At 32.0% G+C, this 10,749-nt stretch overlaps 1 long non-coding RNA gene across 2 annotated transcripts; it reads right to left on the bottom strand.

Moving 5' to 3' along the window:
* Positions 1 to 572: 572 nt before the first annotated feature.
* Positions 573 to 3,479, bottom strand: LOC134283108 (uncharacterized). 2 transcript variants are annotated; one of them, XR_009995426.1, is made up of 3 exons: positions 3,060 to 3,479; positions 1,837 to 1,958; positions 573 to 1,259 (listed from the first exon to the last, which is right to left on the bottom strand). It is a non-coding gene; the product is annotated as an uncharacterized LOC134283108 (long non-coding RNA). The 2 variants fall into 2 exon arrangements; XR_009995427.1 differs by having other exon boundaries at positions 3,362 to 3,479.
* Between the last annotated feature and the right edge of the window lie 7,270 nt (positions 3,480 to 10,749).

The raw sequence follows: 10,749 nt of genomic DNA, 5'->3' as shown, positions 1-10,749 counted from the left end.
TATAAGAGGGAAAAAAATTATATCTCAATCTGTTTTATTTAAAAATGTAAAAAAAAAAAGATTTATTGTGTATGCAAATGTAAAAAATACTCGTTACTTAGTAGAAAATCTTCATAACAATAATTTAAAAAAGAAGGTAAAGGGCAGTAACTCTTTCAATGATGAACAAATACTGCAGATTCACAGTACATGCATAAACAACACAAAACAAACATTAAGGATATGTGAACCTGACGTTTTTGAATCCACCGCGCAACTCGAACTGCAGAAGATGGGAACGGTCAATGTCCTGATCATAGAACATATAATTTTGCTAAAACACAAGTTTAAAGGATTTAACAGCTATTACATAGTAAAATAAAGCCAAATTAAATCAACATTGCATGAATTTTATTAATTTTGGCTGTTTGCCTGTTCCAACCCCGATAATTTACGACATTACATCCTAGCCGTTTTGCGACGCCATGTTTTGTAGAGAAGGACGCAACGATACATTTGCAAGGGAAAAAGCAGTTTATACGCCGAAAATAGATTATACGTTTATATGTAGACGAAAGTATACAGATTGGTGCCGTTCGGTTTCATGTAACACCTGTAGGGAAAAGAGTACCAATTAATTTCCCATAGAACTCTATACAAACCTTTTGCCCTCCAAGTAATTTACTAATTCCCGTTCAAACAAATCACTGGTATTATTTGAAAGTTCGTTCTAAGCACTTATTAAAAACACGAAAAAAAATATACCGTTCCGTGGCGTTTATAGGTCAAATTTGCAGTTATTTAGAACTTACAGAGATCGGCAGTAAATGACACCCTGCCAAAAATATCAATCCCCCCTCTTACAATCTCCCCTGGTGTTTCTAGAATTTTTGTAATATTCCCACATTCCAACATTTATTTCAAACATTAATATTTTTACTTTAAAATGAAAATATTTACATACCTCAATTCAGCCAATCAGGTAAAGCCTACCCATTTATTACTCTGCTTCATCTTGTTCAACCAGGAAATGATGTCAAAATCTGGGTCTTTGGTACTCTTTTTCCTATACTTACATATTTACCTATCCCAGAATTAGTCAATTTTGTAATTTTCAAAGACCTTATACTTACCAATATACATGTATGAAATTTGAGGCCTGTCACTTCAGTGACTTGGAATCTGTGGCCATCTTAATGAATGTCCCCTCCCTGCTGCAGGTGCTTTTCCAAAGAGTGAAAAACTTTCATTCCTGTGATGAAATCTGGATACAGCTGTCACTGTAATGAATAAAATATTTATAAAATAACATGATTTTGTTTTTTGATGTTAATAAAATGATATCAAGTCAAAATTGTGTCAATTTTTTCATAGGGGTGGAATCTACCCAAAATAAAGAAAAAAGGTCCAAAATTTGATAAATCATAATTAATTAAGCAAAATTTCAAGGTTTTAAAAAGACTGATATAGAAATTTTCTTATGCTTATGAAAAGTAAATTGTTTGAGACTCTGATATACTAAATGATTCTTATCTAACCCCTCCTCTTGCTTAAGTATATACAAAAAAGTTTCCCCACCCCCCAGTGAAAGACACTTAGAGAAATAGCAGGTGCCCCCTATTATATTTGTTTACAATTAATTCAGACAAGAGAAAATTAATACTTTTGATAACAAATCAAAGTGCAGTGTCTGATAGTCTTATACAGTACAACCATAATCTACATTATTGAATTTCATGCTTTAAAAAGGGGAATTCAGATTAATTTGTAAAAAATTAAGAAATGCAATAATTGACTTAAAACCCCAAAATGTACACCACAATAAGAGGCTGAAAAGTTAATAAATGAAAAATTTACCTGCAATGTACAGAAATCTGTCCGACAAAATATATCAGGTGGGTAGCGAGTCTCCATCTTCTTCTTATATAGAGAAAATGCCCCCCGCCGATGAGATACCAAGCTCTCCCGGGTCCAGGAAGCTGAAATATGAAAGTCCTCTATAGTCTTTAAATGAAAATAAATCAATAAAGATAGTCAAATTAAGCATAAATCATAAAGAAAACAGCAATATTTTTCAAGTTTTCTGAAAAATTACCAACTTACATATCTTCTACATGGCCAAATGTTTAAAAAATGGATCCGTCAAGGTTGGAATACATGTTTTACAATTTTACATGTAATTACATGTAAATATTAAAAAATTCAAATGTGATACATGCAGTTATGCCATTCCAATAATTCAAGAAAACAAAATCAGAAGCCTAAGGTCACAATAATTAAGATTATATCATGTTGAAATTCTACATATTTGGTTAGCTAGTCTAAGGGAAGTAACTCTAAGTACAAAAACTGGAAAGCAGTAGAAAATGAGTTGCAGAGAGTCACCCTGATGGAACTACAAAGAGCAAAAAGAGGGAAAACACATACCTTTGTGTAGCTACAATATAGAAACAACCAAACTACAAACTGATCCCCCCGCAGTCAAAGGGAGGCAATCCAGAGGATCACATACACTACCGACATGATACGCCAAGACAGAAAATGACCTCCTTTCACATGAACACCACGAAACGCACTTTTAAGGGCCGAATAAATTATTCGAAAAGATACCAAACGTGCAGACGTATAAGAAACTAAACAAAAATTAACACCAGGCCACCATCCTACACTTCCAAAAGTATACATATATAGCAAATCATATAAATACACAATGACATGTACATGTAAAATACATACATAAATTTATGAATACATACAAACATTTATTATAAAATCAATCTGATACATTTTCTTAACTTACCTTTCTCCTATGGCCAAATCAACTACACATTTTTACCCATTTCCATCCTCTGTACCCCCCCCCCCCCAAACTCTACAAAAGACTCAAAATCACCTCTAACCCTAATTTCACAGATAAATAATTCAAATTTTTGCTAATTTTTCTCTCGTAATGTCTTCAATATTCAATTAAATTGCTAAAAATAACTTTTCATGACTTTCACTTAACTTTACTTATTAAAAAATGGGGTCTCTATAGGGAAAAGAGTACCCATTAATTTCCCATAGAACTCTATACAAACCTTTTGCCCTCCAAGTAATTTACTAATTCCCGTTCAAACAAATCACTGGTATTATTTGAAAGTTCGTTCTAAGCACTTATTAAAAACACGAAAAAAAATATACCGTTCCGTGGCGTTTATAGGTCAAATTTGCAGTTATTTAGAACTTACAGAGATCGGCAGTAAATGACACCCTGCCAAAAATATCAATCCCCCCTCTTACAATCTCCCCTGGTGTTTCTAGAATTTTTGTAATATTCCCACATTCCAACATTTATTTCAAACATTAATATTTTTACTTTAAAATGAAAATATTTACATACCTCAATTCAGCCAATCAGGTAAAGCCTACCCATTTATTACTCTGCTTCATCTTGTTCAACCAGGAAATGATGTCAAAATCTGGGTCTTTGGTACTCTTTTTCCTATACAAGCGATGTCACCCCGATTGCAGTTCCACGATGTACATGTACTTCATTGTTTTTCACGTAAGTAAAAGTAGGTCTAAACTAACAGCAGAATGAACATACACCAAATAGATGGATAACTGGAGTTTACCTGACACCTTATACATTTATTTATTATTAGGTTGTAATTTATAGCTTTATAGCATCATTGAAATTCAATGTATTCTCTGTCTCCAGTCGGGATCAACAATGATTCGAATATTACAGAAAACATGGAAAATTTGCACAAAATTCACAGATATATCCAATAAAAATACACGGTTTTAAAATAGGCTGAAATAATTTTTAAACGTTATTAATTGGATTTACTTTTTGTTTACCAGTGTCAAATTACCAAATTAGGCAAATACTGAAATAGCAATTTGCTGGCCAAGTAACCAAATTACATTATAGACAAATCAGTTTGACATACATAATATGTATTTACACCACCTCTGTTGATTATTCAACGAAATCCTGACTTACGATTGGTTGGAGTCTGTCACGTGTCGGAGGTAGATTATTTATACCCAGTCAATTGTAAATCAATACCAGGACGATGTAAAATTATTTTGGAACACTTTGAACAACTCAAATTCACAAGGTTAATATTTTCAGTGTTTGCAGTTGAGAAGGCTAAATTTATAAGTAGCGTAATTATGAGAGAAACATTTTCTTCTTTACTGAAAACCTATAACACATACTATTTAGTTCATTATTTTAGCACGCACACAACATTACAAAACAAACACAACGTGATGTCATAATATGCACAATATAAGCGTGATGAAGCATGTGGCAGAGAAAAACATTTATAAACCACAGATAATACATAAATGTTTCATCAGTGGGGTAAATTTGTTACATAGTTTTTAGTGACAGAGTATGGGATGATACCCAGTAAGCAGACTCGACTCCACCTCGCCAGGTATTAAATTTACTAAGCAGGTATCATCCCATACCCTGTCACTAAAAAAACACTATGTAATTTATAGTCTGTGCAGTGCAAGATTTGCCTTATTATAAAATGATGTACTATTGGAAATATGGCATTTCATTGTTTAATAGACATGATCAAAAGGTGTTTGTAAAATGTTGACCAATTTATTCTTGCAAAATTGAATAATTTTGTAATTGATTTGTTATTTGAACAGGTATAGAGAAGGAAAAGAATCAACATATGTCAGCAGTTAACATCTCCCACCTACTCAACTCCAGATAGCTGTTCCTGTGGATCCACATACATGTATATGAAAAGATCGCCGTGTGTTGCAAACACTAGAATGGGTAGGAGTGAATGAAAAAATTGATTTTCAAGATTAAAAAATGAGGGAGTGATCATTCATTTGATTCTGATTGTGGTGGTGTGAACTGTGAAGGGGGTGTATTTAATTTTTTGCTTTTGATATGGACAGATTATGATAATTTTTTTCCAAGATCACAAGAGACAAATTATGACAGATTATTTCGTTTCACTAAAAAAAGTATTCCTGAGGGGAAAAATCTTAATTGTATGTGTATATTTCAGTTTAAATATTCTAGGTCAGATTAATCCCAATATCTATTCTCAGAATCAAATTGTCCTCCCTTTACATGTAACTTTCTAATATGATTATAGAAAGTCCAGTTGTATAATATTTTGAAACTTCAATAGTCTAGTAGTCAATCCTTATAAATTTATGTATCGGAAACTGCAAAGGTGTCAAATTCATAAAATGATTGACAATAAAGTATCAATCCAAGTTTTGAATAGAGATTACTTATTTACATGTTTACTATATATATCCATGTACACACCATTTAGACATGAAGTTTAAAATTAAAATTAAATATATTTTCCAGGCTAAGAATCATATTCATGTGTCAAAGCCTGAAATCTGCATGGCGCAGTTGTTAAAGCAGCTCTCAATTGTCTCAAAGTAAGGAGCACTGTGGAACATGGAGGCCAGTCCTTTGGATGAGACTGTATAAACTGTGTTCCCCTGCTGCAGTAGACGTTGGCATGAAAAAGAACCCTCTGAGCTCAATGGCCAAAAGTACTGAGTATAGGTTTAAAGCTGCAGCCCTCCACCAGCAAGTGGTAGCGTCTTCATATGAGTGAAAAAAAATTCTTGAGAGGGACATTACACAACATACAAACAAAGCAAATGCTGAACTATTTGCTTCAGAAAAGACCTACACCTACAGTGATCATCATTTGAATAAAGTATGTGACCAAAAAAAGCTTGCAGTTGAAAGGCAAAGAAAAGAATTCATTATGACAGGAAAGCTAGCTTTTATAGACAGACTGTACATACATGTAGAAATTATTGTCAAGGTTAAAGAAATAATTCTGTTTGACTAGGACAAAAGTTCTCTTTTTTGATGTGTTTAATTTTTAAGTGGTGTCCAATATCTCCATATGTTGTACATTTTAATATTAATTACTTTGGCAATTAGATGTGTGCTAAAATATGTCATTGTAATGTCAGTTTTATTGTCTGGCTTTTTTCTGTTTACATAAACCTTAGTGCATGAAATAGACTATGAAATATAGGAAATCGGGATGTGAATAATTATATAATTATTTAAGGACTTAATAATGATTATTTTATTTATTTATTTATAATATTTATTTAAACATGTTACAGCAAAATTTGTTTAATGCGAACACGGATATAGCAAATCCATGGATATAGCGAACGTTTTTAGATCCTCAGCTATATAAATTTAATGAATTCGTTACATATATATATAATGAATTGTGGATATAGCGAAGTAATTTTATGGGTCTTAGTGACTTAATTAAAACCGAGTTTCACTGTATATATTTAAAATTAAACTGAATAATTTCTTTATTGACTTCTTAGCCATCATCACATACGAATGTGCTTTAAGTCAGATTTTGGAAAAAAGTCGGAGGAAATTCAGATTATCATATATTTTTATTTATATATTCATGTACAAACCAATTTTATACCTCATTCACAAAACTAAACATCACTTCTTTAAAATGGAATTGAAAAACTAAATTTCCAATTATATCAAGTGGGATTTTATAACATTTTTTATAGTCAAGGTTGAGAAAAAATAGGCAATTTTTAAGAGGCCAGAGGAAATTCAGACTAATTATGTGTTTATTAGATACTTGATTTACGAAAAAGAATAAGCATGTATGAATTTGAATTTTGATTTTAACACGTTTTATATTTAAAATTAAACTAAATAATATTTTGATTGATTTTTCAGCAATTATTATAGTTAAATGTGTTTTATGGGTTAATTTTTGAAAAAGTCCAGAGGAAATTCAGATTATTATATCTATTTTTCCAATTCATGTACATACCAATTTTTTCCCGCTTTCACAAAGCTAAACATCACTTCTTTAAAATGGAATTGAAAAACTAAATTTCCATTTATATCAAGTGGGATTTTATAAGATTTTTTACAGTGAAGATTGAGAAAAAATAGGCAATTTCTAAGAGGCCAGAGGAAATTCAGACTGTAATTATGTGCATACTAGATATGTTATCTATTAAAAAGAATAAGCATGTATGACTTTTAATTTTATTTTAACACATTGTTTATTTAAAATTAAACTAAATAATTTTTTGATTGATATTTTAGCAATTATTACAGATAAATGTGCTTTACGGTCAGTTTTTGAAAGAAGGCCAGAGGAAATTCAGATTATCATATGTTTTTATCCAATTCATGTACATACCAATTTTTTCCCTGTTTCACAAAGCTAAACATCTCTTCTTTAAAATGAAATAAAAAAAATAAAATTTCCAATTATATTAAGTGTGATTTTATAACATTTTTAATAGTCAAGGTTAAGAAAAAATAGGCAATTTTTTAGAGAGCAGAGGAAATTCGGACTGTAATTATATGCTTATTAGATATTCTTTTTATTGGAAAAAATAAGAATAGTATGTTTATACACCAATCTTTTACATTATGGCAAATAAATTAATTTGAACAGCAATTAATAAGCTTTTTTATGACTTTCTTTAATTATTGTGTAATTTTCTAAATGGCTTTAAACTTTGAAAACATGGTCATCTTCAGGGACTGTTGCCATGGAAACGAACTCATGTACATATATTGTTCTTTGATCAAGGAACTTGTCCTCTATCTGTTGATACCCATTTTATAATTTTCCAATTACTTTTTTGTCAGGTTCACATATCCTTAACAAAAAAGGAAGGAGAAAATGAATTTTAAAATAAAACAAATGAACTATTTTATGGTAGTAATAAATTGATAAAATATCTGTGGTATCATTGAAATGACAGTTGCTTACAAAAATATCAATAAGAATTTTAAAATAATTTTATAAAAAAAATTATGTATGCTTTTAATAATAAAATAACCACCAACAGAACAAAAGGAAGAGAAATACTAGAAAGGAATAACAAAAAATAATAATAAATATATATATATATATAATTCTGAATCAGTAGATTTTTTCTGAAACATGTAACAATGAATTAATTTGATAAGTAACTTGAATTTTTTAAGTGACTGTATTAATTTACACAATAAGTCAATTTCTTTAGAAATAATTTTTTTTCTCTCTTTTCATTTTTCTTTTATGAAATTAAAATTTTAAGTAAAACAAGCAAATTCAAAGAATTGTGGTCCCCAGCTTTAGGTGTCTTTGTGGGTGAGATGTTATTTTTATGACATATTGTGTATAATACGAACATCCTATCATATGTCATTTATTTAGAAAGTAACACTGAAGTTCATTTTTTTGAAGGATGAAAACCCTAATCCTGACCGTTAAAAAATTATGGCCAAATTAAAAAGTTTTTTAAAAATAGGTCAACTCCAAGGTCAAGATCAAAGTTGTTGATATCGAATGAAAAGTTTTCTCACAAGGATTACATATGTGAAGAATGAAAGCCCTAGCCCTTACTGTTCAAATTTAATGGTCAAGGTTAAAGTTTTTTCATAGGTACATAAATCTTTAAGGTCAAGGTCAAAAGGTCAAAGTTGTTGATATCCAATGAAAGGACTTGCCACAAAGAATACATATGTAAAATATAAAAAGTCATAGTATCTACCGTTCAAATATTGTGACCAAAAGTAAAGTATTTTTAAAAAGTAGTTAAAACTCCAAGGTCAAGGTCAAAGGGTAAAAGTTATTGGTATTCAATGAAAGGTCTTCTCAAAAGGATCAAATATGTGAAGTACAAAAGCCCTAGTCTTCACCGTTCAAAAGTTATGGTCAAGGTTAAAGTTTTTTCATAAGTACATAAATCTCCAAGGTCAAAAGGTCAAGGCTGTTGGTATCCAATGAAATGTCTTGCCACAAGGAATACATATGTGAAATATAAAAGCCCTATTATCTACTGTTTAAAAGTTGTAACCAAGGTTAAAGTTTTTAAAATGTAGTTAAAACTCCAAGGTCAAGGTCAAAGGTCAAAAGTTATTGGTATCCAATGAAAGGTCTTCTCACAAGGATTACATATGTGAAATACGAAAGCCTTCGTCCTTACAGTTCAAAAGTTATGGTCAAGGTTAAAGTTTTTTCATAAGTACGTAAATCTCCAAAATCAAGGTCAAAAGGTCAATGTTGTTGTTATCCAATGAAATGTTTTGCCACAAACAATACATATGTAATATGAAAGTCCTAGTACCTATTCAAAAGTTATGGCCAAAGTAAAAGTTGGGAATTTTTGTGTAAAAGTGGGTCAAACTCCAAGGTCAAGGTCAAAAGGTCAAATTTGGTGGTACCCAAAGAAAGGTCTTGTCACAAGAAATACACATGTGAAATATGAAAGTCATAGCTCCACTAAATCAAAAGTTATGGGCAAGGTTAAAGTTTTTGTGACGGACAGACAGACAGACGAATGAGATTTAAAGTCCCCTCGCTTTCGCGAAAGCGGGAAAAAAATATTAACATTTTAAACATTGACAATATAGAAATTACATAGTATTACAACTGTATCATTCTTTTTTAAATATTTCAGATGTCTGATTCTGCAAGAAAATTTTATTGCTGCTTTAACTGTCCTCGAAGAGTGCGGCAAAAATACAGACACAGTATTCCAAAGAAATGTAGGTCAGTCATATCAAAGCTGTCTGGAAGGACACCCTCCGACAGGGATTTCCTTCGCAATAAATGCAAATGTATGTGCTACTACTACCTAAAAAAAAAGCACTCCAATTATCCCAGACCACAAAACCATGGTAGGACAGAACCGTCATCAGCATCCTCTGCACCTCCATTTAGCCCAACATCGGTAACACTGCCTTTTCCATGCACATCAAGGGGACATGCAATGTGTTGCATCTGTAAACGACCAGGACCCAAGCTAGTAGTAGTTCCAGTTGACGTAAGGCACCGCATTTTTATTTCAAAGGAGGTTATCATCCCAGCTGGTTCTCGTTGCTGCCCTAAGCATCTTCAAGAAAGCATCCAAGATCTCAATCCTGTTGCTGAAACCACTACCTTCAATAAAACGTCAATTATTCAGCTTATACAGTTTTTACGGTCTGAAGTCATGCAAAGTGAGAAAACTACACTGGATTTCAACATCAGCGAAAGTCTTACCAACACTGAATATGTAGATCTCATTGGGATTTCTAAAGCTGCATTTCAAGACTTGTTGATGTATGTTGAGGAAAGGAAAGTCAGATCAACTCCAGCACGAAGCGTACGAACTAGCCTTGCCATATTCTTGATGAAGCTCAGGGGAGGAGATTCAAATCGCATTCTCTCTACCTTATTCAATGTGTCAAAGTCCAGTGTACATAGGGCTATTAAATCAATTAGAACAGCTTTGATGAATGGCAGATTTGTAACAGAGAATCTTGGATTTGGTCATATAACAAGAGAAACAGTCATCAATTCACATACGCGACCATTAGCACAGTCCCTTTTTGGTGATGTAGGAACCCAGCAGGCCATACTTGTCCTTGACGGAACATATATCTACATTAATAAAAGTGGTAACTTCCAAGTTCCAACGACAGTCCTTCAGTCTTCACAAGGGTAGGCCGCTAGTAAAACCTCTAGTTATTGTGTCCACTACTGGTTACTTTGTTTCTGTGATGGTCTCTTACATCGCCAAAAACAATGACGCCACCATTCTCAACCACGTCATGAAAACTAACATTGAGGACATCTGCAACTGGGTCAGAGAGGACGACATCTTCGTCATTGATAGAGAATTTAGAGATTCCCTGTACTATCTCGAGCAGATGGGTATCAAGGTAAAGATGCCGTCTTTCATGGTTAAAGGTGAAAAACAGATGTGGACTGAAAATGCCAA

The sequence above is a fragment of the Saccostrea cucullata genome, unplaced genomic scaffold (genome assembly GCF_032062105.1).
Source record: "Saccostrea cucullata isolate Sc308-1 unplaced genomic scaffold, CSIRO_AGI_Scuc_v1 ctg14517, whole genome shotgun sequence".
Classification (NCBI taxonomy): Eukaryota; Metazoa; Mollusca; class Bivalvia; order Ostreida; family Ostreidae; genus Saccostrea; species Saccostrea cuccullata.
The sequence above is the reverse complement of the archived record's forward strand: the minus strand, read 5'-3'. Positions and strand labels throughout refer to the sequence as shown.